Genomic DNA, 26,114 nt, shown 5'->3' on the forward strand with positions numbered 1-26,114 from the left:
AGCCACAGGTGGCTAGTGGCTGTTGTATTTGACTCTAATTATGTGATTCTATTGCATAGAATTCATGTCAAGCCAACTGACAGCAGAAATTCTTTTCAGTCTGGCAACGCTTCTCTAGCCAGGCTCCTACTGCAGACTAGCCGTGCAGCACTGAATGCCTCAAGCACACGTCCTAGTAAGGTTGTGCGATGTGTGCTACGGGGAGGTCTAAAAGTGAACCCCTGTGCTGGTTTGGGAATCAAGAGACTTCCGGTGAGGAGACAATGAATGTACTATATGTGTGTGTCGAATGAATGAGGCAAGAGGCATGGAGACACGCCTTGGGGGATCCACAGGCTTCAGTGGGTGGGGTCAGCAGGTTGGGCATTCAGTTCAGTGGGGGACACTGTGCGCAGGAATAAGGGGGGACCGAGGACGCTGAGATGTGAGAGTGGAGAGCTGTCTACAGGCGTGCATGCTACAGTGCTTGCCCCTCCTAGGGTCTTGCAGCAGAATGTACCTTCAACAGACACCCACCCCACCTTCCCAGGACCGGCATTTAGCCTGGGCAAGCCAGAAAGTGGAGGAGAGGATGAGTCTTGATTGCTGAGTGTCAAAGCAGGCTGTGAGGTCATTTCCCTGCCATCCCCAGTGTACCTTGTCCAGCTCCAGGAGGAGAGAGGGGCCACTCATAAATGAGTCGCCATATATTGGGGGTCGACTGGGGGTCGCGTGCTTTCTAAGCTTTGTCATAATCAGCCTCCCAGTGACACCACGATGCAGGAGTTAATATCTTCTCTGTGCAGATTAGGAAAGTCTTAGTTTATGAGACTTGCCTGAGGGTCTCCAGTCGCTGAATAGGAACCCGAAACACACATGCAACAGCATCTGAGCCCAGACCCTCTGGCACGCCCCCGAGACACTCACACCTGTTCTGACACTTACGTCCCAGGGGTGCGTCGGGCATGTGAACCCGAGCTACCCCTGCTCTTCCTGAACTGCTCAGGGATCTCCATGTATCGATGAGGAAACTGCAGCTTCGTTAGGGGCCCAGAGCTGAGATGTGACAGACCCCAGAGCATACGGTGCCTTGGACCTGTGGTCCTGCCTCTTACGGCAGCAGTAGATGTGGGGCATGTCTTGTAGGAAACCCCTTATTTTACGGAAGCTGGGATTGCTCGGGATGGATGCTCACATATCCTGGAGTTGGAGAAACATGGATGGGAAGTCCAGCTCTAGACAAACTCAGTACATGGCGATAGTAATATTAATAATAATAATAATATAATGCAATGACATACACTATATATCATATATGCCATTAAATAGATTGTATTAATTATGTATAATTATTCAATACTGTATTATAATACATTACTACATATATCATGTACAGTGTAGGTGTCCATATATAAAATATATATTATATATGATATCGCTATATTTTATTAATACATTTATAATATGGCATCACATAAAGAAATATATGTACACTATACTCATTTAAGATATTATAATATAAAATTATATGCTTATATAAAACTGTAGTGTATTATTATATTAACATATAACATGTGTACATATAATGACATACATATGGTTGTTATGTCACAGTTTACTAATAATACACTCTCGTTCTGTATTAGCATGGTGACGTATAACGTGGTGTAATGTAATGCTGTGAGATATAACACAAAACACCAGCATTAGTAAGTGAACCCCTTGAAGCCCAGATGCCTTATCTAGTGCCACATGGCACCACATGGTGCACAAGGGCCATCCTGTACCAGAAGCAGACTCTTGGCCCTCCGTCTGGCCCCCTGCCGGCTCTGGAACTGTGAGCCCTGCCCCATCCACAGGGCTCCCGTGTAATGACATGAGACTCTGTCCAGTTCACAAGGCAGCCCGTGTCCCTCACCTTTTCAGCACTCACCCGTGTTCCCAATGACTGTCACCCCTGAGTGTTTCGCCTGTGGGAGGCCCCTCAGGCTCATGCTTTATATGAAGACAAGGGACGCTGACCCACGGGGAGGCCTTCCATCCCCCTTCCAAGGCTGGGCAGCCTGGAAGTCACCTGTGAAACTGATGGGATTTCAGAAAACAAAAATAGACTAAATCACCATGAAGTGACCTGAGGGTTTGGATCAAGTTTCTGCACAAAGGGTGATTAACAAATGCCTTCCCTGGAATGTGGGTTTGGCAAGAGGTGAGAGGCACATGAATGAATCTGTCTGCATACTTGGGAAGTGCTTTTAACTCTCATTTTCACCTAAAAAAAAATATTTCTAAGCAATTCCACTTACTTGCTCCCCCTCCCTCCGTGCTGACAAGGAGCCGCGGTGAAAGGAAAGGGATTTGGGGCCAGGCCAGCACACGGCGCTCTGTGCATTAGGCGGCTTATTTTCACTGCCTGAGGCTGGGCTTCTGATTCAAGAGGTCGGGGTGGGGCATGAGAGTCTACACGTCTGACAGATTCCAAGGTGTGATCTGGAATCGCAGTTTGATCACCACTGGACTGGGAGAGAGAAGTGATTTCTCACAGTTCCCCAGCAAGTTAAGACCAGGAGCAGAGATAAAACCCAGCAGAGGTAGATAAAGTGATTGTTTGCAGTTCTTCATGACCTCCCTGTATTTAAAATTATAGAATCATGCCTTTGGTCACGGGACTTTTCAAAATCACCTACCAAAGTGGTATTTCCCTGCCCCACTCTTATCCTGCTTGGCCATGTGACTTGCTTGAGCCAATGAAATACGGCAGAAGGAGAGTGAGACAGTTCCAAGCCAAGACCTCAAGAGACATTGCCTGTTTTTGTTGACGTTCTGGGATTCCTGCCATTTGCCATAGGCAGAGCATGCCTCCAACAGCTCCAGTTCAACAAGAAGGAGGAAACACACAGTGCAGACTTGACTCTGACTGTCAGTCGGGGTGCAAGTCCAGTTGACCAGTATCTGGAATCAGTGCTGCTTAGCCAAGGCCAGACTAGTTCAGCCAAACTGCAGATTTGTAGAGCCAGAAATGAGAGACTGTTTGTGGCTGCAAACCACTGAGTTTTGGGGCTAGTTTGTTATACAGCATTAATGCAGCAATTGCTGACTAATACCCACCTGTGTGTTAGAGTTATGCTAAGATTGTCTTTCAGTCCAGAAATGTAAAGAAATGTATCGCCATTAAGCAATTACCACGTGCCAGGACTCTACTTATAATCTATAATAAGGAATGTCTTGTTTCAATTACTTTAATATGTGTCTCTCTAAACTCAACACCCTTAAAAAGTGGTTGCAGTAGTTGCAGCTTTTACTTGTATAAGCTTCACTCTTTAACCGATATGCCCCAAACTTCATCTTGGTCTGTCTTGGATAGCTCCCTCAAGTCTGCCTGGTATGTGTCTGTGCTGTTTATGTCTAATTATTCTGGCATTAGAGGTCAGCCAGGGCTCTGCTTATAGCCTCTCTAACGACTTGGTATCCACTGCGGCATTGCTTCGTCTTAACACATCCTTGAAAAAAAAAAAAGAGAGAGAGAGAACAAGAATAAAACACAAAATCTGAACTTTAGGTTACAGGAGAAAGGCAACTTGTTTTGTTGCTTCTTATTTTAGGGGGGAGGAAAGACTGGTGTTTTTTCTTCTTATGAATAGGCAGCATTGCCATAAAAAAGTACTTCAGGAGCTGAACTCTTCCTGGGAACACAAATGCAGAGGAATTCTGTGTATCTTTAAATGTTTTATATGTCCCCGTCATATATAATTTATTATGTTGTGAAGCTGAGTCCTTCTTTGAATGAAAATTTTACTGTCAGAGCCTGGGGTACTTTAGTTTGATGATTTAAAACTCCCAATGCTCTCGTAGCAAATAGCACGTTTTTATGACAGTGTGTTTGTCCAAGAGGTCAGCTTTCCACACAGGCGGAAATTTCCCTCAGTAAAATTATTTCAAAAAGAAATATGTCTCCCAGCCTAATTCTTCTTGCAGAAAATGCAGGTGCAATTCCAGATAGCACTGGGTGTCCATCTTTCAAGAAGACACTGGGCAGTGGGGCTGCTCATTCATCTTGTGATTTTGGACTGGTGCTGCAGAGCTGTGGTTTGAATCTTATCTTTGCCCTCAGTTGGCTGAGCCTCATGCTTTTCAGTCAGAACATGAGGTTAATGATATCCACTTTCAGGAGTTTATTTGTGAGGATTAAATGAGATGGTAGTCCATTAAAATGCTTGGTCCACAATTATTATTGTCCCACATTTTTCTGCAGAGCCTGCTTTGAAATGAAATCAGCTCAGCAATGGATATGACAATGTACAATGTAAAGAAAGAGTCCAATCAGCTACTAGGCAAAGATTTAGGAAAATCCAGCCAATAATGCCAAGATTCATCAGCCAGTGGCATGAACAGTGAGGGAACAAGTAAGGGAATTTTAGATACAAATGTTTGATGAGGAGAGTGGTGTGCATTGAGAAGCCACACTCTGGTGCCCCAACCTCAAGCCTTACCCTGTCCTCTGCACTGAGGTGAGCTCTAGACCAGCAGAGGTAATAAGCTTTCACCTGTGCAGCCAGCCAGCCAGCCACTCAGCCTCTCATCCTTCCATCCGTGCAGCCATCTATCCTTCCATTCCTGCTGCCTCCATCCATCCGCCCATCTCGCCATCTGTTTGTTTATTTATCTATCTATTTCATCTTCCCATCAATCAATCTACTCTACAAGCAATAAAGAAATTCAAGACACATGCTAAGCTAAATTCTGCAAATACCAAGATGTATACCTGAGCCCGTGACCTCCAGGTATTTAAAGATGAAATGAGGGGCAAATCAGATAAAGCCATATTTTCAAGGCAGTGTGCTCAGCATGGCAAGCGGAGGGGCATGGGATGCTAAGGAAGCATGGGACAGGGACACCCTTTCCAATCTAGGAAAATCCAGGAGACCTGCCAAGAACCTGAGCTGAGGAGCATCTGATCATCAAGTGAGTGATATGAGAAAAGCATTCCAGACAGAGAGGGAACAGACACCAGGCTCAAAGCACTGGGCTTTTTCTGAGAAGAGTGTATGAGTCAGCCCCAGCTGCTGTAACAAAGCACTGCAATCTGAGTGCCTTAAACAACAGACATTTATTTTCTCAAGTTCTGGAGGCTAGAAGTTCACAATCAAGGCGCCAGTGGGATTGGTTTCTGGTGAGAACTCTCTTCCTGCCTTACAGAACTTCTCCCTGCGTCCTCACGTGTTTCTTCCTCTGTGCTCACACAGGGAGAGAGGGCTCTGGTGCCTCTTCCTCTTCTTATAAGGACACCATGTTGGTTCGGAGCTCCACCCTTATGACAGCATTTAACCTAAATTATTTCAAAGGCTCTATTTCCAAATACAGTCATACGGGAGGTTGGGGCTTCAGCCTATGAATTTTGAAGGAACACAATCCAGCCCATAACAAATGGTGACTAGGTTCACACAGTTGATACTCAGGAGGTATGTGGGCTGAAGAGGGTGCAGTGAAGGCTGGAGAGGTAAGCAGGGGTGCACGCAGCTCAGGGGGGACCCTGGGTCCCAAGTATACATGAATAGCACACAAGTGTGAGAAGGGGCCGTCTCTGGCAGAAATAAATCAAAGCGAGGAGACCTGAGCTATTTTGGGATCTGTCTCCATTCAGACTCCTCCCCGTCCACCCCTGGAAAGCATGATGGTGGGTCACAAAGCCATTCTTACTAAGGTTTCAAAGTTTTGGCTCACACTGCTTTCTCCCTGGGCCAGAGTCTTGCAACTGTAGAAACCTGCACGTTTGATTGGGGAGTGGCTCTCCTGAAATCCAGGTGTAGGCTGATGGGGTTTGATTTAGGATTCCATTCCCTTCAAGATGGTCCTAAGTGGAAACCGTCTCAGAGGATGCTAAGTTCATTCCGCAGATCTAAGAGAACAGATTAAAACCACGCGCCACACCTGATTCCTGGGAAATTTGCAAGATGCGGGGGGACACAGGCCTCCAGTTAAATGGCGAGGGGCATCCTCCAGGCTCTCTGATCAGTGCCCCCAGCCTCCCGAGGATGCAGGGTGGATGCCCTTCCACCATCAGAGCCGCCCTCCACCCCCCGCTCTTATTCTCTGCTGAACTTATTAAGTTGGTATCAAGTCAACGTGTCCCTTCTTGATAGTACACAATTCTCCGAGTGCCGCAGAACCCTGTGCCTGTCCTCTTACCTGTCACTGCAGCCGCCTTTTAGTGATGTTGAAAGAAATCTTTACTGTCACTCATATCACCCACTCACTTTGTTCTCTGGCAGTGACACTCTTGTTGTGTTTCTCCCACCGCCACAACCGACTCCCGTGAATTAGCATTCGCCAAATTTATACGTGCTCATTAGTCTGAATAAATTTAAAAGCTGCTGCTCCTGAGTTTTAAAAATGTACCCAGGCTTTTCCTTGGATATAATTGAGGCATCTTTAGAAAAGTAAATTACAGCCTGACTCCCAAGTAGGCATTTTATGAGTTTAGAGTCAAGGGGTCTCTTTGGGGCATCATTTGAGCTATAAATACCCGGGGGTGGGGAGGAATAAAATAATAACCCCCTCCAATTCACCCTCCTCCCCTGTTCAGGACTCACTCTGCCCCCTTCTCTTCTGTCTCACACACACACACAGGAAACTACAAATGGCTACCTGTGCTGAGTGGAGACCCCGATTTTACCCTCTTCTGCTGTTTCAATAGACGAGCAGTAGGGTGGAGCCTGGGTTTCCTGGAGCCACAACGCTAGGCTAAATGTACTGGAACCACTGGGGTATAACTGTAAAAAATACGTCTTCCTGTAGCCCTCGCCAGACCTCTGATCTCCGAAACCCTACAGCTGGGGCCTGGGAATCCCTATTCATAACAAGCACCACATCAGATCTTGATGTTGCATAAATGTATGTGTTTTTTTTTTATTTAAGTATAGTCAATAACAATGTGTCAATTTCTGGTGTACAGCACGATGTCCCAGTCATGCATATACATACATGTATTCATTTTCATATTGTTTTTCATTAAAGGTTATTACAAAATATTGAATATAGTTCCCCATGCTATACAGAAGAAACTCGTTTTATTTTCATCTATTTTTATACACAGTGGCTAATATTTGCAAATCTCAAACTCCCAAATTTATCCCTTCCCATTCTGAAAAAAAAAAAAAGAGGACATTAATTGGCGGTGCATAAATTAAAAATGTCCTCTTGCAGTGCGTTAGACACAGGAACAGGACTTTGAAGCCATTTTGGCTCAGGAGATAATCCAGACTTCACTGCACTCTTGCATGATGGTGCTAGGCACCTTGTTCGCCCCCTCTGAAGGGAACGATACCCACCAAATAGTGCTTTTGTAGCGATGAAAAGGGACAGCGGACTGTGTGCCATTGTAGGTAACTGCCAGGCTACCCAGGGCAGCTGCCAGGGAGTCACTCAGGTCATTACTCTACCGACCAGCGCTAGTCAGTCAGGCTGTTAGCTAATGACATTACCTGCACGTCCGGCCTCCCGGGTGCAAATACGTGCCAGGAAGGGGTCTTCAGTGGAGGACTATTATTTTAGCGCCTACTCGGGGAAAGCCACTGTTGTAGGTGCTGGGAATGTGGTGTCCAACGTCTCCTTATTTATCAGTCAGATAATAAACGAAGCACGCCGGCAAAACCACACTGCAAACGTATAATGCCTTGCCTGTTAGATGGTGACAGCCCCTTGGTGGGGATATCACCATCCAAAATGCGAGGGATAGAAAGCACCAGATGGGGGACGGGGCAGAGACCTCAGGGATGCTTCACTGAGAGGCTACATTTGTGCAAAGACCAGACAGAGGACAGGGAATCAGCCAGGACTATCTGGAAAGGGGTTATAACCATCCGGATGGCAGAGAGGGCTGGACGGCCGGCGGGGTGGGTCAGAGAGCTGCTTTCCAGCCGGGAGACCCGGGTGGGCAGAACCCAGGGAACACGCGTCCATCTGCCCAAGTTCCCGTTGTCTTAAATAAGCTCCCTGGGTGGCGACGATGCAGGAGCACTTTCTCGAACTGCAGCCCAAGTTGGAGATGCGGACCAGGCTTCAGCGAAGTGGCCCGTTGATCTGAAGAAGGATGGGCCAGCAGCAAGGGACCTTTAATGCTTTAAAGGCCTAAATGCGTTTGGAGGGTCCAAGACGACAGAAAGTCCATTTGAAAGATAATAACTAAATCTCTATCAAGTAGATGTTTCACATAGTGATGATAACAACCATTGTTTATCAACACCTACTGTGCTCTGGGGAAGACACCGAGAGTCTCACATATGCTAATCCTTGTCAAACAGATACTTTTGCAAAGGAGGGTGAAAGGTCAGAGATGAAGGAAGGAGCTCAAGTTTGCAAGCAAGAAAGGTAATGCTGGCTTCCCGTCTCCATCTGACTCCAGGAACTCTCCTTGTGTGCCTCCTGGTGCAAATTCATACTCCCAGCCCCAGCATGCACCTTGTGCCACTGAGCCTAGGCAGTATTTACAAGATGAATGCTACTAAACACCAGAGAACAGCTTAATATTAACATACAATGACCAAGAAAAAGCTAACAACCAACCAAAGTGACTTTTCCCTCTGAGACAGGGACAAGCCCAATTTAACTCAGATGCATTTGTGCATCCAGGGCCCCCACTGGCCCAAATCCCATCGTTTGTACATCTTTGCATCCATGAAGGCATCCCTGAGCAGTAGGGCCTGGTGGTTGAGAGCCCTGGAGCTTCAGCCTTAATGCCTGGAACTGATCTGGCTGGGCCACTGTGACACTCCGTGCCTCAGTTTCCTCATCTACAAAATGGGAATGATGACAGCAGCAACTTCTTAAGGATGTTCTGAGAGGGACAAATGAGGGTGTCTACATATCAGGCTCTGCACCAGGACCGACAGGCTGCAAAATGTCATCAACTCTTGCCATTTTTAAACTCATTTACTATTCCATTCATTGCTCACATAAAAACATTCATATAATTCTAACGATTAACCACATTTAGGAAAACTCTTATTTGTTGATCCCATTTACCACATATAAGCCTTTTGAGTTATTTTAGGTTTTCAGCACCCTTTCTCCCATCCCTGACATACCCATGTACACACACACACACACACACACGCACGCACACACCTCTCATAACTGCTCTCCTGCCCACAGGGACAGACCGGGGCGTAGTCTTTCTCCATTCCTTGCCCCTCTCGTCCTTTCCTGTGGCAAAAGCAGCTCTTCCTGGCCGTCTGCTGCAGACGGCATGTGGCATCTCCTCTACATAGGTTTCTTTCGACACCCAGATTCACACGTGTGCCTCACATTTCTCCACGAAGTTCTGTCCTTCTGTCAGGGCACGGCAGCACGTCCTAAACTCTGATATAATTCCATGTCACTCCTGAATCTTTACTCCTAGATTCTGAACTCCTTGAGATAATCATTTATTAAAATTTGTTCTACAAAGCTTAGGACAATATTGAAAATATCACTGGCACTTGCTGAATGTTTATTGGATAGAATCATCAATTTGAAAGTTGGACATAATTCAGGATAGGCTTATCTCAATTGAACCAAAGACCTAATAAAATCTTGTCATCACAAACAGAATTTTAGAATTGAAAAGGCCCTGAATTAATAGTCACTACAACCACGATCACTGCTATCATCTTCATCACCTTCACATCATCAATACCATAATACTCATCTTCATCACCTTCACATCACTGCCATCGCTGCCTTCATCATCTCCACATCATCAGTACCACCACACTCACCTTCCTCATCTTCATTCCACCACCACCACCACCGCTATCTTCACATCCCTGTCACCACCATTCTTTAAGGTCCTTGTGACCTCTAGCACCTTGCGAACACTCGAGGAGCACTTCAAAATCCCTTTGTGACCAGGCTTTTCAAAACGGTTTAGGTTTTATTGGTCCATGGGGATCATTAACTTCATCCAGTCCACCAGGAAGAAGGGCTTCAGCTCTGTGGGTGAATTGCGTAATCTCCTCACTGTTTCACATGAGCAGAGTAAAGGAAGCTGGAGTTTGGCTTTGGGTTTTATGTGCTTAGGTGTTTCCCCTGAGCAGGACGTCAAGGGAGCTCTAACTGCACGTCTGCAGCTGCCTAAGTTCCTTGCAGAGTCTGCCGCCTATCCTGTGACTCCTCACCGTGTTAAGCTTGATGGTGCATTAAATTCTGAGCAGACAGAGCCCACCACGTGCTCCCTACCTGGCGCTGAAGCCTCTGCTTGTGTTTCAGTTCTGGGTGATGAGTACCTGTAGCCTTTATTTGGGATCCTTTGGGAGTGTTTCTCCATAAAAGGACCCTGACGTTGCCTGGGCATAACGTGGTCCTTTCAATAAATTACAAAGTCCTCCTCGCAATAAAGTAACTTTGAACCCAAATAAATTGTGAACCCAAATGAATCAGAGGCGGGGCAAGTCAGGCCTGAGGATGACTTTCACAGGAATCATTTATCTTGAAGAATGCACTCTGCTAACACCTCAGAAATCTCCAGTTGCTGGCAATTCACTTTAATAAAAAGTGTAGACCTTGGAAATATATACTTATATGTGTACTTTATATAAAGATTTTCTAATGTTTGAACGTATGTTTTTAATGTTTAGTAAACTTGCCTCCTTGCCAACTTCTTTGTTAAAATGTGTCATTTTTAATTTAAAAAGCCCAGGCCTATTCTAAATTAGCCAGATTAGCTAAATGCAGAGGAATCTCAGGGTGTGTTATCTTCCTCTGGCTGCCATAGCGAATTACTACAAATTGGGAAGCTTAAAACAATAGACATGTATTTTCTCACAGCTCTGGAGTCCCGAAGTCTGAAATCGAGATCTCGGCAGGACAGTACTCCCACCGAAGTTTCCAGGGGAGAATCCATTCCCGGCCTCTTGCAGCTTCTGGTGGCTCCAGGCGTTCCTGGCATGTGGCCACATCCCTCCCATTTCTGCCTTGGTGGTCACATAGTGTCTCCTTTTCTGTCTTATAAGTCCCTCTGCCTGTTTCTCATAAGGATACACCTGATGGCATTTAGGGTTCACCTGATAATCCATAATAAACTCTTTCTCTCTACAGCCTAAGTTTATCGCATCTTTTGCCAGGTAAGATAATACACATGGGTTCTGGGCACTAGGCCATGGGCATTTTTTTATGGGGACCACCACTCAGCCCACAACATGGGGTAAGCAGGTACTTGGTGCCAAGATATAACAGAGTTCAAATCAAAGTAGCCCTTATTAGCTAAATGGCCACAGACATTTTAAGCTGGTTTCCTGAGCCTCAGTTTTCTTTTCTGTTAAATGGGGTTAGTCATTTCTAGTGCATAAATTATGTCAAGGTGATTCAATGAGATGATAAGTTTAGGAAATATTAAGTGTAAACCTAGAGCTCAATGTAAGGGGAGATTTTTATGTGTGTTAGCATTGATAGTGAATTCACATTCACTGTTTATCTTCCTTTTTCTTATATGCTTATCTCAGACTCAGTTCTAGCCACGCACGGACCATGCACTGTGACCTCCTCCAACCTCCATCCACACAAACCTTAGTTCCATATCGACTCCTAGATGATCAGGGGCAGCAAATGGGTGAGCTCTGGGCTCTGGGGTCCAGCTACACATGTAAGCCAGTTTCCCAGGGGCTGCTCTGTGCTGCTAAATTGGATTAGACTGAAATTAAAAGCCTGTGAAGAAAGCAAGTGACAAGAGAGTAGAAGTTTCAAGAATACTACCTCTCAGAAAGTAGCTGCACACACTCACTGCCCCCCGAAAATGCTGGTTCTGAGTTCAGACGCTGCCCAGCACTTGCTGGGGATGAAGTTCTTCATGGTTCCAGAATAGATTGCCTGGGTTCCAACCCCACCTCTGCACTTTCTTGTGACCTTGGTCATATCATGTAGTCTCTTAAAGTCTCCATTCCTCATTTGTAATGTGGGGGTAATAATAGTGCTTACCTTGCAAAGACACAAGGATTGCACATGTTAAGGTGTATAAAACTCTTAGTTAATGTTGTGTTAAACATAGTATCCAGACATCCATTTGTCTATCATCCATCCATCCATCCATCCATCCATTCATCCAATATGTATTTGTTGAACTGAGCAATGTTTGGAAGGATTCAGGCAATTTAGAAAGCAAACAAATAAATACCAGATCATTTCAGAAAATGGCAAGTGCTAAGATTAAACACAAATAAACAGACACAGGATAATGTGCAATTGAGCCTTGAGGCCCTGAAAAAAGAGATCAGGAGGATTTTATGCTGGAGTCATAGGTGACCTTTGCTTCTGAATAAGGAGAAAGGGCGTTTGCTGCTTTATCATGTTTGTGTTAAATATGAAGAAAGTCACCCCAAACTCATTCTCTGTACCCTTGGAGGAAGCGCGGTGCCTTACTTAGGTTTTCTCAGTTGTAGGAGGTAAGAGCTGTTCTGGATCGTCTACACAGCATGGTGACAGAATCATGCCTCACCCCATCACCTATCTCTGTGGTAGATTCCAGTCCAGTTCTGCCTGGAGACTTAGCTCCACATGTACCTCTGGGATCCTCTGGTCCTTACAGGGTGTGGTCAGTAGGAAAAGTGATCCCCCCAAATGTTATACACTAACCCCTTTGATCTGTGGATATGTTACCTTGCATGGAATAAATGGCTTTGCAGATGCGATAAAGTTAAGGATGTTGAGATGGGGAGATTATCCTGTATTATCCAGATGAGTTCAATGTAATCACAAGTGCCCTGATAAGAGTGAGGCCAGAAGGGTCAGAATCAGAGAAAAAAGCAGAGAGAGATTTAAAAACGTTACACTGCTGATGTAAGATGGAGGAAGAGGCCACGGGACAAGCAATGTGGGCAGTCTCTAGAAGCTGGAAAGTGCAGGTAGACAGAGGGTCCCCTAGAGCCTCCAGAATGAACAAAACCTTCCAAACAACCCAATTTTAGATCAGTAAGACACGCACTGGACTGTTGGCCTCCACTATTTTAAGATAATAAGTTTGCATTGTTTTAAGCCAATAGATGTGTGACAATTGTTACAGAAGCCACAGGAAAGTAATAGAGAGAGTTTCAGAAGAATTAGCATATGTTCATAGAGTCAGAATCTGCTGTCCTCGAGGTCCATCCATGCTGTTACAAATGGCAAGATTTCTCTCTTTCTCAAGGCTGAATAATATTCCACTGCATATATATATATATATAATCTTCTAATATATATCTATATATTATATATAGTTATATATATATATATAATACATATAACATCTATATCTATATCTATATATGTAATTGTCTTGATCCATTTAACTGTGGAAGGACAGCCAAGTAGTTTCCCGGTCTTCATTATTATAAATAACGCTGCAGTGAACATAGGAATGCAGATATCTCTTTAAGATATCGATTTAATTTCCTCTGAATATACACCCAGGAGTGGAACTGCTGGCTCATATGATGTTATGCTTTTCGTTTTTTGAGGCACCTCCATACAGCCTTCCATAGTGGCTGCACCAATTTACATTCCCATCAACAGTGTGCAAGGGTTCCCTTTCTCCACATCTCACCAGAATTTCTCTCCTGTCTTTTCAAATAGCCTTTCAGCAAGTGTGTGGGGACATCCACGCAGTCAGGCAGATTGCCTTCCCAACGTAGGTGGGCACCATCCCAATCTCCTGGGGGCTGTGGTAGAACAAAAAGGTGGAGAAAGGGCGAGTTTGCTTTCTCTGCCTGATCGTTTGAATGGGGCATTAGCCTTCTTCTGCCCTCAGCTGAGACGTATACCATTGGCCCTCTGGTTCTCAGAACTATACCGTCTGCTTTCCTGGGTTTCCAGCTTTCAGAGACTTAGCTCCTGTAATCACACGTGAGTCAGTTCCATATAGTAAATTGGTTCTATTTCTCTAGAGAACCCTGGCTAGTATAACAACCAGTCTTGTGGCATTGACACTGCACAGGGCTTCAGTGTTTCTGTTTTCTTGCTTCTACAGTGTATGGAATCCAATAGACCCAGAAAGGATTGTTCTGAGTGAAGAACAAACTGGAGAAAAACATTTTGCAAGGTTTCTAATGTTAACCAGATTGCATTTGCTGTCGGTTCGTTGTTGTTGTTGCCTGGTATACTAGGAGGGGATTCATTCTCCAAAAAGAAAGCTAAAATAGTATTGATGTGGGCATTTGACCGGCTAGCATCTTCTGTGTGATCCACAAACAAAACCTGAGCAACTTAAGCCCTTTCTATAAAGCAACCAGGTATCTACAGTGTGCAATATTCATTTCTTCAAGTGTTCACTTTTGAAATGGCTGTAATAAGAAATAATGCAGTGAATATACAATAAAATGTGCATACAGCTAAAATGCTATGACTAGAGGGTAATATGGATAACTATGCCAAGCTAGACTGACTATGTCAACCTTCCAATTTGTTCTCAAGGTTTCTGGGGTCTCAGGGGAAGTGGAGGTGTGCTCAGCCACGCAATGTTCATTGCTGGCAAAGGGGTAAGCTCAGTCTCTTGGGGCACATTAAGTTATTCCCTAGCTCTGGATTCTAAAAGTAATTTTTTCATAAAGTGTCTTATATACTTTTACAAATTTGAAATTGAGATATATCATGGCGTAGTATTCAATGTGCAGAATAATATGCCAGCTGCCTTTCAGTCTCAACTCCACTATCAACTAAGTTTATGACAATTAAACACCAGCCACTTTTACTCCCAGAAACACAGCTTCCTCACCATGCTGACAAGACTAGAGGCACTGTTTGTGGTTAGCATGGTCTCTGGTGCCTTGTTAAGTTCTCAGTATACAACTGTTGGCATTATTTATTATTATTATTATTATTATTATTATTATTATTATTATTATTAATTATTATTGTTATTGTTATTATTATTTGGAAGGTTGGGAATGCTGAATGATTGAGTAGACAATATCTCCCAAACGTAATTCCAGCAAATGGGCTTCCGGTTGTACAGTAGGCTAGGTGATCAGAAGCATGTCTAGGCTGAAACGCAACCACATCTTGGGTTAATTAGAAATTAAAAACATCAGCATAAATAAACATATGTGGAATCTAAAAAACAAAAACAAAAACAAACAAACAAACAAAAACAAAGCATAAATACAGGACAGAAATAGACTCACAGACAGAGAATACAGACTTGTGGTTACCAGGGGGGTGGAGGGTGGGAAGGGGTAGACTGGGATTTCAAAATTGTAGAATAGATAAACAAGATTACACTGTATAGCACAGGGAAATATACACAAAATGTTATGATAAATCACAGAGAAAAAAATGTGACAATGAGTGTGTATATGTCCATGAATGACTGAAAAAATTGTGCTGAACACTGGAATTTGACACAACATTGTAAAATGATTATAAATCAATAAAAAATGTTAAAAAAATAACTAAACATAAATTTAATGTTTTTCTGGGCTCGATAGAATATAAGGGAAATCTCTAAAGAGCTAAAAACAAACAAGCATACAAAAAAGGTGACTTAGCTGAACCTAGAATATAGAGCTTGAGCCATAAGCAAGCCTATGTTAAGGAAGCTAAGTCTAGACTCTGATACAGTGGAGGAATCAACCTGAGAGCTACGCTTTGGACCAGGAAACTTATAAGGAGCCAAAAGTAGTACCAGTCTGTATCATCCTCTGAACCTCAGAAAAACTAAATGAAAATCCCCTCTGAAGATTATATGTAGATCTCCCCCCACATATACACAGTTGTATGTAAGTTGTTTCACAGTTTGTAAGTATGTTTCACAGTTATCTGTGAAATATTTAAGAAAATAAAACAAAGTTAGAAAAGGACAAAAGTCAATCAAGCATGTCTATGTAGAATAGCCCATTTATAAATAAAATTATTGAATTTCAAAGTCCAATAAATGGGTTAAACTTTGAGTAAGACCAAATAAACTGACAATGTGAGAATCACAAAGGTAAATCAGAAGAAATACCCAAAATATTTGGAGAGGCAAAGAAATAGAAATATCAAAAGCAGTTATAGAATATAGACATTAAAATCTAGAAAATAAAGTGCAGTGCATATTAAGCAAGATTAAACAAAACAAAAGAACTTCAAACTTTCACACATTGTGAAACTGCAGAACATCAAATAAGATTGTAAAAGCAGAGGAAAAAAGATCAGCCAGCTGATAACAGACTTAATGGAAATAATGGAGGCAAGGAAATAGTGGAGTAACAACTTCCAGGTTTTAAGAGAGTATGACTTTCAATCAAGAATTGCATACACATAGGGAGGGGACAGCTCAAATGGTAAAGCACATGCTTAGCATGCATGAGGTCCTGGATTCAATCCCCAGTACTTCTTCTAAAAAATAAATAAACCTAATTACCTTCACCCCAGGAAAAAAGAATTGCACACCCACAAAAGCTATCATTAACAATCAAAGTAAAATAAAGTTATTTTCTGACAACTCAAATCTATCAGAGAAAATTATGATCAGTATACTACTTTAAAGTAACTTGTAAAAAACAGTTTTCAGGCAGACAGAAACACATTTTAGAAGGAAAAATATCTGAGATTCTATTTATTTTTTGGAGAGAATATTTAAGATACTTCCTAACTTTAAACCTTGTTAAATATGCATAACAAAAATTTAAAGTGTAACTATTGAAAATAAATTATATATGTTAGAGAAAATAATCCATTAGAAATCCATTAGAGGAAATCAAACACAATTAAAGTCACAACAAAACTCCACAATTAATTCCCCCAATCTGGCATATCCCAAAAATTCTAGAGAAGTGTATAAAGAGTTATAGAAATAGCATTATTATTAAAGGAATTAAATAAGAGTCATAAAGTAGGATGCTAGTAAAAAGAATAATCACAATAAATATAAATGTACTAAATTCTGTTAGTAAAAAGTTATTAATTGTAAGACTTATTAAAAAATTAAGTATATGTTGTTTACAAAATTATACTTAACATCATGTGAACATAGACATGACAACATAGAAAGCTACATATATATAGCAGATAAATACTAACCATATTGAAATAAGAAAAGTAGAATTTAAGACAAAAATATTATGTATGGACAATAATGACAGTAGGTATCAATTCATCAAGAAAATATATGTACTATCAATTTGATTTCAACATTGAACATATTTTCAAATATGTAAAACAAAAAAATGATAGAATTACAAGGAAGAAGTGATAATTTGCCTTTGTTGTGAGATATTTCAAAACTATCAAGTCCAATTCAGTTATATCTACAATCACTTGGTAAATAGTTACTGAACACCCATATCCTAAATGCTTATGATCATTTCTTGGTAACATTAGATTGAAGCTGCAGACTTGAAATAACTTTGTCATAGTTGGGAAGCAACGGGAAGGACTAGGATATTTGATCAGCAATGCAGGCTTGCACGACTAAGCCGGCTGTGAGGGGTGTGTCGGAGGTGGTGGCAAGAGTTATGGACACAGCACATTCCTTGAAGTAACCTCCATGAGTTTTGGGCAGGCTTTTGATAGGAACAAACAAACAAGATGACTTAAGGGTACCTTCTCTGAGTTCATGGAAAGTGCCCAGATTCTGAATTAAGGAGAGAGTATTCAGTTTTAAAAGCCTGTTGAACAGCAGTGAGAATGCCTTTTGCTGGCGTATTTGAGGGTCCAAAGCAGAACTCTTGTGGATGGAAGGTTCTCATGCCTTCTCTAGACGGGGGTCTTAGCAATCCAGTGTCCCTCTTTAAATACTAGGCTGTGGTTAACCAACAAAAAAGCCATAGTTTTCAAAGTAGGGGCAAAAAAAAATATTTATGCATGAATGGCATGGCTTCTAAGAGGGAATTTGATTTTGAGACCAATGGCTTGAGTTCCAGTTCTCACTCTACTTTTTAGAACTTTGTGCTACCTCTTTCCTTAAGCAAGTCAAATGCATCATGCGTTACGATCCTTCCCTTTGCCTCAAGTTTGCTAAGCTATGTCCTCAACTGCGAATGAGACAGTGGATGTAAAATCACATTGGAGACTCCAAAAACAGGCTACAGATGAAAGGATTTGTCATCCTCATAATCAAGGAAGGTATGTGCCCAGATGACCCTGACTCATCTGCGGACTGTGCTGTAAGGAGACAGTGGAAAATAAGGTTGCCAGATAGAAGGTCTCACTAGAGAAAGCACTGCTTTGACTCTCATCAGGACTGCTTAGGTTTGATTTGTGAGTGAGCACCAGTCTTTACTGAGGCATTTGGGAGGGATCAGGATGCCCACGTATCTGCAGTATCAGGAATAAATTAAAGTGGATGTTTATTATTCCAGCAACTCAGAATAAGACTATCTTCCTGACAAACACTCTTTCAAACCACAGTGTTCTACTGAAGTTCCCCAAAGTGTTTATTTTATTATGAAGTGACCCTGTAACAGAAGCTAAACCAATCAGAATTCTTCCCTGGACTTTTTTCTAACTTAGTCAGAAAAAGGAGAACAAACATCTCTTTCTAGTGACAACAAAATGACAATGTGAGCCCCGAGGACTCAAGAGCCAGGATGCCTGCTTTGCCTTGTCAGCCCGCTGCCTTCCTACAACCTTCTGCTATATGACAGTGGTGGTGATGCGACAGCTTAGCCTTTGTGCTGGGTCTTTCACAATGATAGTCTGACCCTAACCCTCCGCCCTGCGTTACCCCTGCTCTTCCTCTCACATCACCCCGCTGGTTCTTCACAGCAGGTGTATGACTTGGACACTATTGCTGTAATTTAAGGGCGAGGAGTGGATAGACCAGGTGAGCCAGCTCCGAAGCACTGATGCCTTTTTCCAACGCGCGCCATTACACACTGCTTGCAACTATATCTGCCCCTTTCTCAAACCCAGACTAGGACGTAGCTCTAGTCTGCGCCCTGGTTTGGAAAGGACTCTAATTCCAGCGAGTTCCCGTTCATGGTGGGGACGGGGAGCATTTGTGTCACATTACCTTAAACACCACTAACTGGGGGGAAAAAAAAGAAAAAAAAGGATAAAAACAGCTCCCTTAGAGCTGGGAGGGCTCTGAAGCCATTTTCCCCTCTGACAGTGACAGGTGCTTTGAAATCTTACATTTCACTTTGGCAGTTAGGTACTGAGGGAAAGGCTTTCCGTGTTCCACGGAATTAGCGCTGATCAAAAAAAAATGGACTTAATTTGCAAGACGAGGTGCTGAAAAGCAGATAGATGAAAAGTAAATAAACAACTAAATAACGAGCTGGAATAAAGTACCTTTTAAAGTTTGTTCCCCTATGTAGCTTTTGAGCCAGATTATTTTTTTTCCTGTCATGACTGAGAAATTTCTGCCCCTGATCTGTCAGGTCGCACTTCGGCACTTGAAGGTCCAAATACGATCAGAAGTGGACACTTCTCTCTAACTGCATGTGAGGGGCCTCAGAATTTTCAGTTTGATTAACACATTGATAAGACATATATTTTACTTAAAACAAGGATGCCTGTGGGATTTTGGGGGAAAAATTCCAAAAATAAGGCCACACTGGAAATATTAAATACAGATACAGTAGTAAAACATTCAGCTAAAATAGCAATAAAATGGACCTCCGATGGGCCTCTTGAGGAATTAAAAAAGAGCAGTTTCAGTCCGCGGGTGTATTCAGACAGAAATAAATCAGCTCCGTGCTGCCGAGTATAAAGACCCGGGTATGTCTTTATTTAAGATATGTAGGATGCCAAGTCAGAGACGTGCAGAGGAGAAATGCATATTGTTTTTTAAACTGAAACATGAATACGGTTGCAATTTTAATGTTTCTTGCTGGGAAAAAAGGTTGTCTTTGGCGAGGTCGGGGTTTTCTTAAGGTCATTTCACATAGAGATCGCTGCCTTCCTGTGACATTTCATCTTGCACAGACCCAACTCTTCTGACACATGAAATGGGTTCTTAGCACACCCCATGGCTATTCCTATCAACATCTGTGATTCTTACACGGAGTGGAATAGGCACTGATTGGAGACAAAGATCCACAGTCTCTTTGCTGCTGGAGATGGAACTGGGAGACTGGAGAGGACGTTTTTATTATCATTTAAAGGGACAGTGATCATATTTCTAGCTTATAGGTACAGCTCCAAATCCTCGGGGTGGAGGGTGGGATGGGAACAGGACATACATATATGAAGTATGATGTTGGCTGTTGTCCTCCACCATAAAACGCATACTTTCAAAGAAGATGATGCATTTAATTCATTTCGAAGTACTAACAGGTTACCCCTTCATTCAGAAAAGGCAGCCTAGATTTATAAGTTCATGATGTTTTTCATTAAATTGTCTGAGGTTATTTTCCAGCAAAATGGATTATGAGTGTATGACCACAGTTAAGTCCTTTCCATGTCTGGTGCTGTCCCGTGGAACATACGAGGGTCATATCCAATCCTATGTCATATGTCTCAGTGATCTGTAAAATAGTCTGAAATGAAAAGAATTATTATTACCTTTCATGATTGGCAATTGTGATATTGATTTTAGAAGCTGCGTATAATATAGCTAAGTTTCCTGAATGGAACTTAATCTAAAGAAAATATTAGGAAAGGAAATTACTTTAAAAAAGTGAATACAAAACAAGCTTGGATTGTTAGGGAATTGATACTGTATAATACATTCATGTGTATATATATATATTTATATATACACATATCCAGCATATATGTTCAAATTAAAGCTGAGCCTTTTCCTATCTTCCTGCAATATTATGTTTTTGGACCTGGTAAGTAATTGAATCAGAGTAGAAAAAAAATCCTTGTTTCCTTCCATCCCGTTCAGGGTTCTTTGTTGTCTGAGCATTCCACTAAGCAGATCGTCCAACCACACCTCCTGGAACCTGCAGGTGTGGGTCACTCCTGTGCAGTAACAGTGGCCTCAGAGAAGAAAAGCATCTTACCAAGAAGGAAGATCTGTGATGCATGGCTTCAGGAAGGTGGCGTGACTCATTCAGAACCCACTCCCATCCCGCCCTCACTGCACCCCGCCTCGGATGTGGGATCTGCGTGATCCCCGCAGCACTGAGTGTTCTGCCCAATATTTCAGCAGGAAGCAAAGGTGTGTGGCAACCATCCAGGCTGCAGGGGACCCAGGTGTTCCCCTTCTGGAAAGTATCCAGGTACCCCCAGGGCTCAGAAGAGGTGAATATCCAGGTGTAACTGCAACTTCTGTTTCTTGTTGCTTCCCAACCTGTGCCCTCCTGCCTACTCCTGAATGGTCCCAGGCAATCTGCACAATCATACATTCATGTTCTGCCCTGTGCAGGGGCCAGAGGCCACCAGGGAAGGCTGTAAAGTGTTTTGTTCATTCATTTAGGATGATTTGGAAAATAGAGCACAGAAGTTCTTCCCCTATATCTCCCCTGGAGGACCTCCCAAAACAGTTCTCTAAAGACAGACCTTTCGTGCCTCATAAGCCACAATGTTCCTCCTTTCAATAGACAGGAAACAAAATGCCATGCAAAGAGCTCTCTGCACGCTGTCAGAGAGACCGTGTCCAGGTTCTCTCTTATTCTTATTTCACGTCTTCACTCACTCTCTAAGGTCTCTGTCTTTGGGGAGCTCATCTTCTAATGGGGGAGATCCAGACACGACTCAATAACTTGGAGTTAGAACAGTGGTGTTGAATGCTACAAAGAAGTGCACGGTGGGAGAAGCAGGTGCAGAAAGGGGATCGGGTCAGGCTTGGGGACTTAGGGAGAGGTTCCTGGAGAAAGCCAAGAATGAACCCGCATCTGTAAAATGGGGAGGATTAACCCAGCCATGGGGAAGAAAAGGGCAGAGCCTGACGCAAGCCTGGAGGGAAAGCTGATGGTTAGCTTGGGGAATGGAAGAAGAGGGCAGAAGATTTAAATCACGATGCCCTATCCATCAATGGGTGGGGTTTATGTCCTTTGAAAATGGGTAGACTTTTGTGACTGCCTAGCGGGATAGAATGTGACAGAAGCGATGCTTTAATTTCTGAGGCTAGGCCATGCAGGGCCATGCAGTTTCTGGTGGGTTCTCTTTGAATGCCATCTCCGAAAGGCTTGCTGACTGCCCTTCTGGTCCCAGCCAAGGATCCTGTGGAGAAGCCATATTTGGTGATGTGGTCCATAGTCCCAGCTGAGCCCGTCTTCGGCCACCCCGGCCCAGGCCCCAGGCTTGTGATGAGGATGTCACCTTGGAAGGCGACCCTCCAGTCCCAGTTCTTCTGAGCCCCAGTGCCTGGTCTCAGACTTCCCCACTGGGTTCTTCCTGAATTCCCTACCCGTATAATTCCTGATCTAATAAAGTGGCTGCTGTTGGCTCTTCTCAGTGTGGAATTGTCTATTTCGCAGCAATGTTCAACAGGAACATGCTACAGCGTGGGGAGAGTAAGGCCAGTGGGACTAAGGAGGCTGTGAAATGAGAAGTGGGCATGACCTGCTCTGGAATGTGCCTTGCCCTAGGTCCATACTGATGAATTTGGTCACTACTAATCAAGTAGTTTTAATCTGGAAGAAACAATACCAGATTTGTTTCTGTTTTTGTTTGTTTGTTTATCTTTTTAAGACTACAGGAGCTTCAGTGATGGTTTGAAAGGAGCCCGGACTGGGTTTGGAATCAGAGATCATTGAAATGTCTGGGTGGAAGGGGATGGCATCGTGAACTAACATGGTAGTGGTGGACTTTAGTTGAAGGGGAAAGAGTCGGAAGATCTTCAGAGGGTGAGAAAGTACCTTGTGTGGCCATGGCTTGACTGGGAGATGCATTTCTGGGAGGCGTCCCGTCGGCTCCAAAGGGACCAAGTTGTGTTGCTTTTTGATGGTGTTGCCACTTACTAAGACAGCAGAGGGGAAAAGATAAAAAAATTTGGCCTCAAACATTTTGAGTTTAATAGAACTTTCAGCATTCAGGGTGTGGGTAATGAGTAGGCAGCTAGATACACGGGTCTGCAATTTATTCATCAGTTAGGAAGTCATCAGCCTAGAAATGACTACTGGAGTCAGAGGTTTAGTTGCTATGGTCTAGAGAGAAGTACAGAATGAAAATATGGGGCCGAGGATGAAGGAGCCCCAACATGCAATGGCAGTAGTGCCAGAGAAGAGGAAACTCATATCTGGAGAAGGAATACTGGAAATCACATATCCTGGAAGCTTGGGAAAGACCCTGAAGAGGACTGAGCCTGAGGGAGGGCCCATGTGGAGGGCAGAGGCAGGCAGAGGGCAGAGGACTATAAGGAAGAAGTGGTTGCTCAGTATTGCAGGGGAAGGAGTCTCTGTGAAAAGGAGAAGTGAGATAGGTGTTAATTAAAGGAAATTTGAGGCAGTTAAGTTATTTTTTTCCTCTAGAAATGAGAAGATTATGATTAAATGATTGAGTATTGATGTGAAGGATCTAGCAAAATATACTGGAGAGAGGTAAGGAATAACTGAGATCTTAAGATTTCTGAGAAAAGAGAAGGCTGTCTTGGAATAACGGAATGGAAATCACCTCCCGTGGAAGAGGGTGTCTCCTCAAAGTTACCAGAATAGAAAGACAGGATGTAGGTAAGTACAGTTTAGTATGCAGGGAAGGTTGAGGCAGATCTCATCCTACTCTTCCAATTTTCTCTGAGAAGCAGGAGGTTCTGTCCTCTTCTGTGTGTCGTGGAGAGAAGTAGTAAGGGTTCAACATATTTGTTGTGAAAACGGGAACTTGATGGAAACACAGGAGGGCTGCCTGGTAGTGGTGAGTCTGCTTTGGAAGTTGACCATCCATGCATACTGCCTTGCTGGACAATCTCCAGCAGCATTTCTTCTTTAGTGAGGACAATGGATCACTGAGTTCATCTGGGGTTTGGATTTCACTCGGGTATGAAAGACAGAGGGTAAGGCAACTCAAGGGCCTGGCAAAAATATTCCTGAGATAATCTAGCCTGTGTAAGGAGGGAAGTGAAGACGTGAGAAGGTGGATAAATTGGGAGAGATCCCAGGAGATTAACTGACTGGAGATTTCTAGCATCTTTTTCCACGTGATCCTAGGGATGTTGCTGGAAGACGTAGCATTTACTGAGAATCTATTATATGTACAGACACATTTTAGAAGTGTGAGGCAGTACCGCATCGTGGTACTCAGGCTCCTGCATCACACTGCCTAGGGCTGAATCTCAGCCGATCCACCTAACAGACACATGAGCTTTGGCACATCACTCAGGCTCGTGGGGGACCACTCTCTTCACCTGTAAGATGGAGATGGTGGTCACTGTAGAATCTACCTCCCAGACCTGCCATACATGAGTTAATATGAACAAAACACGGTGACAGTTCAGGCTCATGTAAGCAAGGTATATTAGGTAGCGTTCCTTGAACACCCATCCAAAAGCCTGAGGCAGCTATCATCACCTCTAATTCATACTTGAGTAAAGGGAGGCTCTCAAACAGAAAATCAAGCAGTTTGCCCAGGATCCCAGGTAACAAAGGTCTAAGATCGGCTTAGCCTTAATAATACGTAAACCTTATGTACTGTAAAGATTGTCTAGCACGTGTTGCCTTATCTAATGACTGGAACAGTTGGAATATAAACAAAGAGCTGGTTTGACTTCTAAACTGCTGCACTGCCCACTCTTCCAATGTGTCTTCTGCAAAGTTCCTTGGACTGTTTCTTCATCTGTACTTGCCCTGTCTACCTCACAAGTGGATTATAAATATGAAGTGGGATGTGAGAAAAGGATTTGTCAACTGAAGAGCACTTTCTCTTTTCCAGCTTTCTCCTCCTTCTCCTTTCTGCTTCTCGTATGTCCCCATCCTTAAGGGTACCTCTGACCAGGGTGTTCATCAGCCCATACATGTTTCTGCTTTGCTCCAGCAGGGCACGAGAGGGCTGGGGGCAAAATTGTGGGATTTCAGCAAAACAGATCTGTCAGCAGCAGTATTGTTCCCTTAAAACGAGTCCTCAAACACAGATAGTGGATATTTTTTACCTCTTTGTTATCAAGACAAAGCCAACTAAGGAGATGGAAATACAGAATAGCAGTAAAGGGGGAACTCTACCATGATGGTCTCTGGATTGGACCCTGTTTTCCCCATGCAGCCACAGCTGTATGCTGTATCTGGCCTGGAAGCAGTCTCCCTCTTAAGGACTCAGGAGCCAGGGCCAACTGGTTTACCAAGGAGGTGGAGAAAGAAACAATGCAGGGTGGCCACAGAGAAGCTTAAGTGTCTCCCAGAGACGACTCCTTTTACCCTCAGGTTCATGCGGTGCTTGCTATCTGAAGGTAAAACATCTTATCTGTCACATCTCCTCTCTGTGATGCCTCCCCTCCATCCTCCAGCAGAGCTGGGCCCTCACCGGTTGGAAAGGGGACCCATCCAGTGGCTTGTTACACTTTGTGACTCTGCCTGGCACAGAGCTGACCTGTCTTTGGATCCTTTATTGACCTCATGATTCAACCTGCTTCCAGGGACCCCCTGTCACTGGCAGAAGAGTACCCAACCTTCCAGCATGATGTTTTCCACAGAAGAAAGCCAATGAATAATACTTTTTAAAAGGAAAATTAAAATGAGCGTATTATTTGAAAATATATGAAGAAACAAACATGTAAATGAGAAGCAAGTGGTTGACTCTGAGGAGCTTGATTCGGAAATGGACAGGATTGGGGTCGGGGATTATACACTATTTCACTCATTAAATTATGTCCATAGATTACTTTGATAAGTTAAAAACAAAAATAACATTTTCTAAAGTTTTAGATTCTATCTTTAGGGCGGTGGGGAGAAGGTAATGACTTTTGCTGTTACTCTTTAAAAAAGCTGAAAAGTAATTTTTCCATTAATATTTCAGTGTCCTCTGTGTTTATCAGTTATTACTTATCTTTTTTATTTCATCAGAAATATTTTATTTTTGAAAAGAGAACAGATAGAAGAGAGATGATAATCTAATATACATAGTAAAAGAATATTTAGAAATTTATTAGAAAGCCAAGGTCCAAGAGCAGCTTAACCATAATACCATTTAAAGTTTTCACGTTGCTTGAAGTTGTTTAACTTTATCATAAGTTTTCAGGATATCAGAGCTTATTATCTCCATCTTAGCTCTAAGGATGCTGAGGCCACACAAATTGGCTGGCCCATGGATTCATGGTTGCAAAGAGGTGAAGTTCAATCTAGAAAATGATAATTTCTCTCTTTTTCCCATCCTTTTTTCTGGGCTTCCTGGAT

Source organism: Vicugna pacos, chromosome 6 (genome assembly GCF_048564905.1).
Source record: "Vicugna pacos chromosome 6, VicPac4, whole genome shotgun sequence".
Taxonomy (NCBI): domain Eukaryota; kingdom Metazoa; phylum Chordata; class Mammalia; order Artiodactyla; family Camelidae; genus Vicugna; species Vicugna pacos.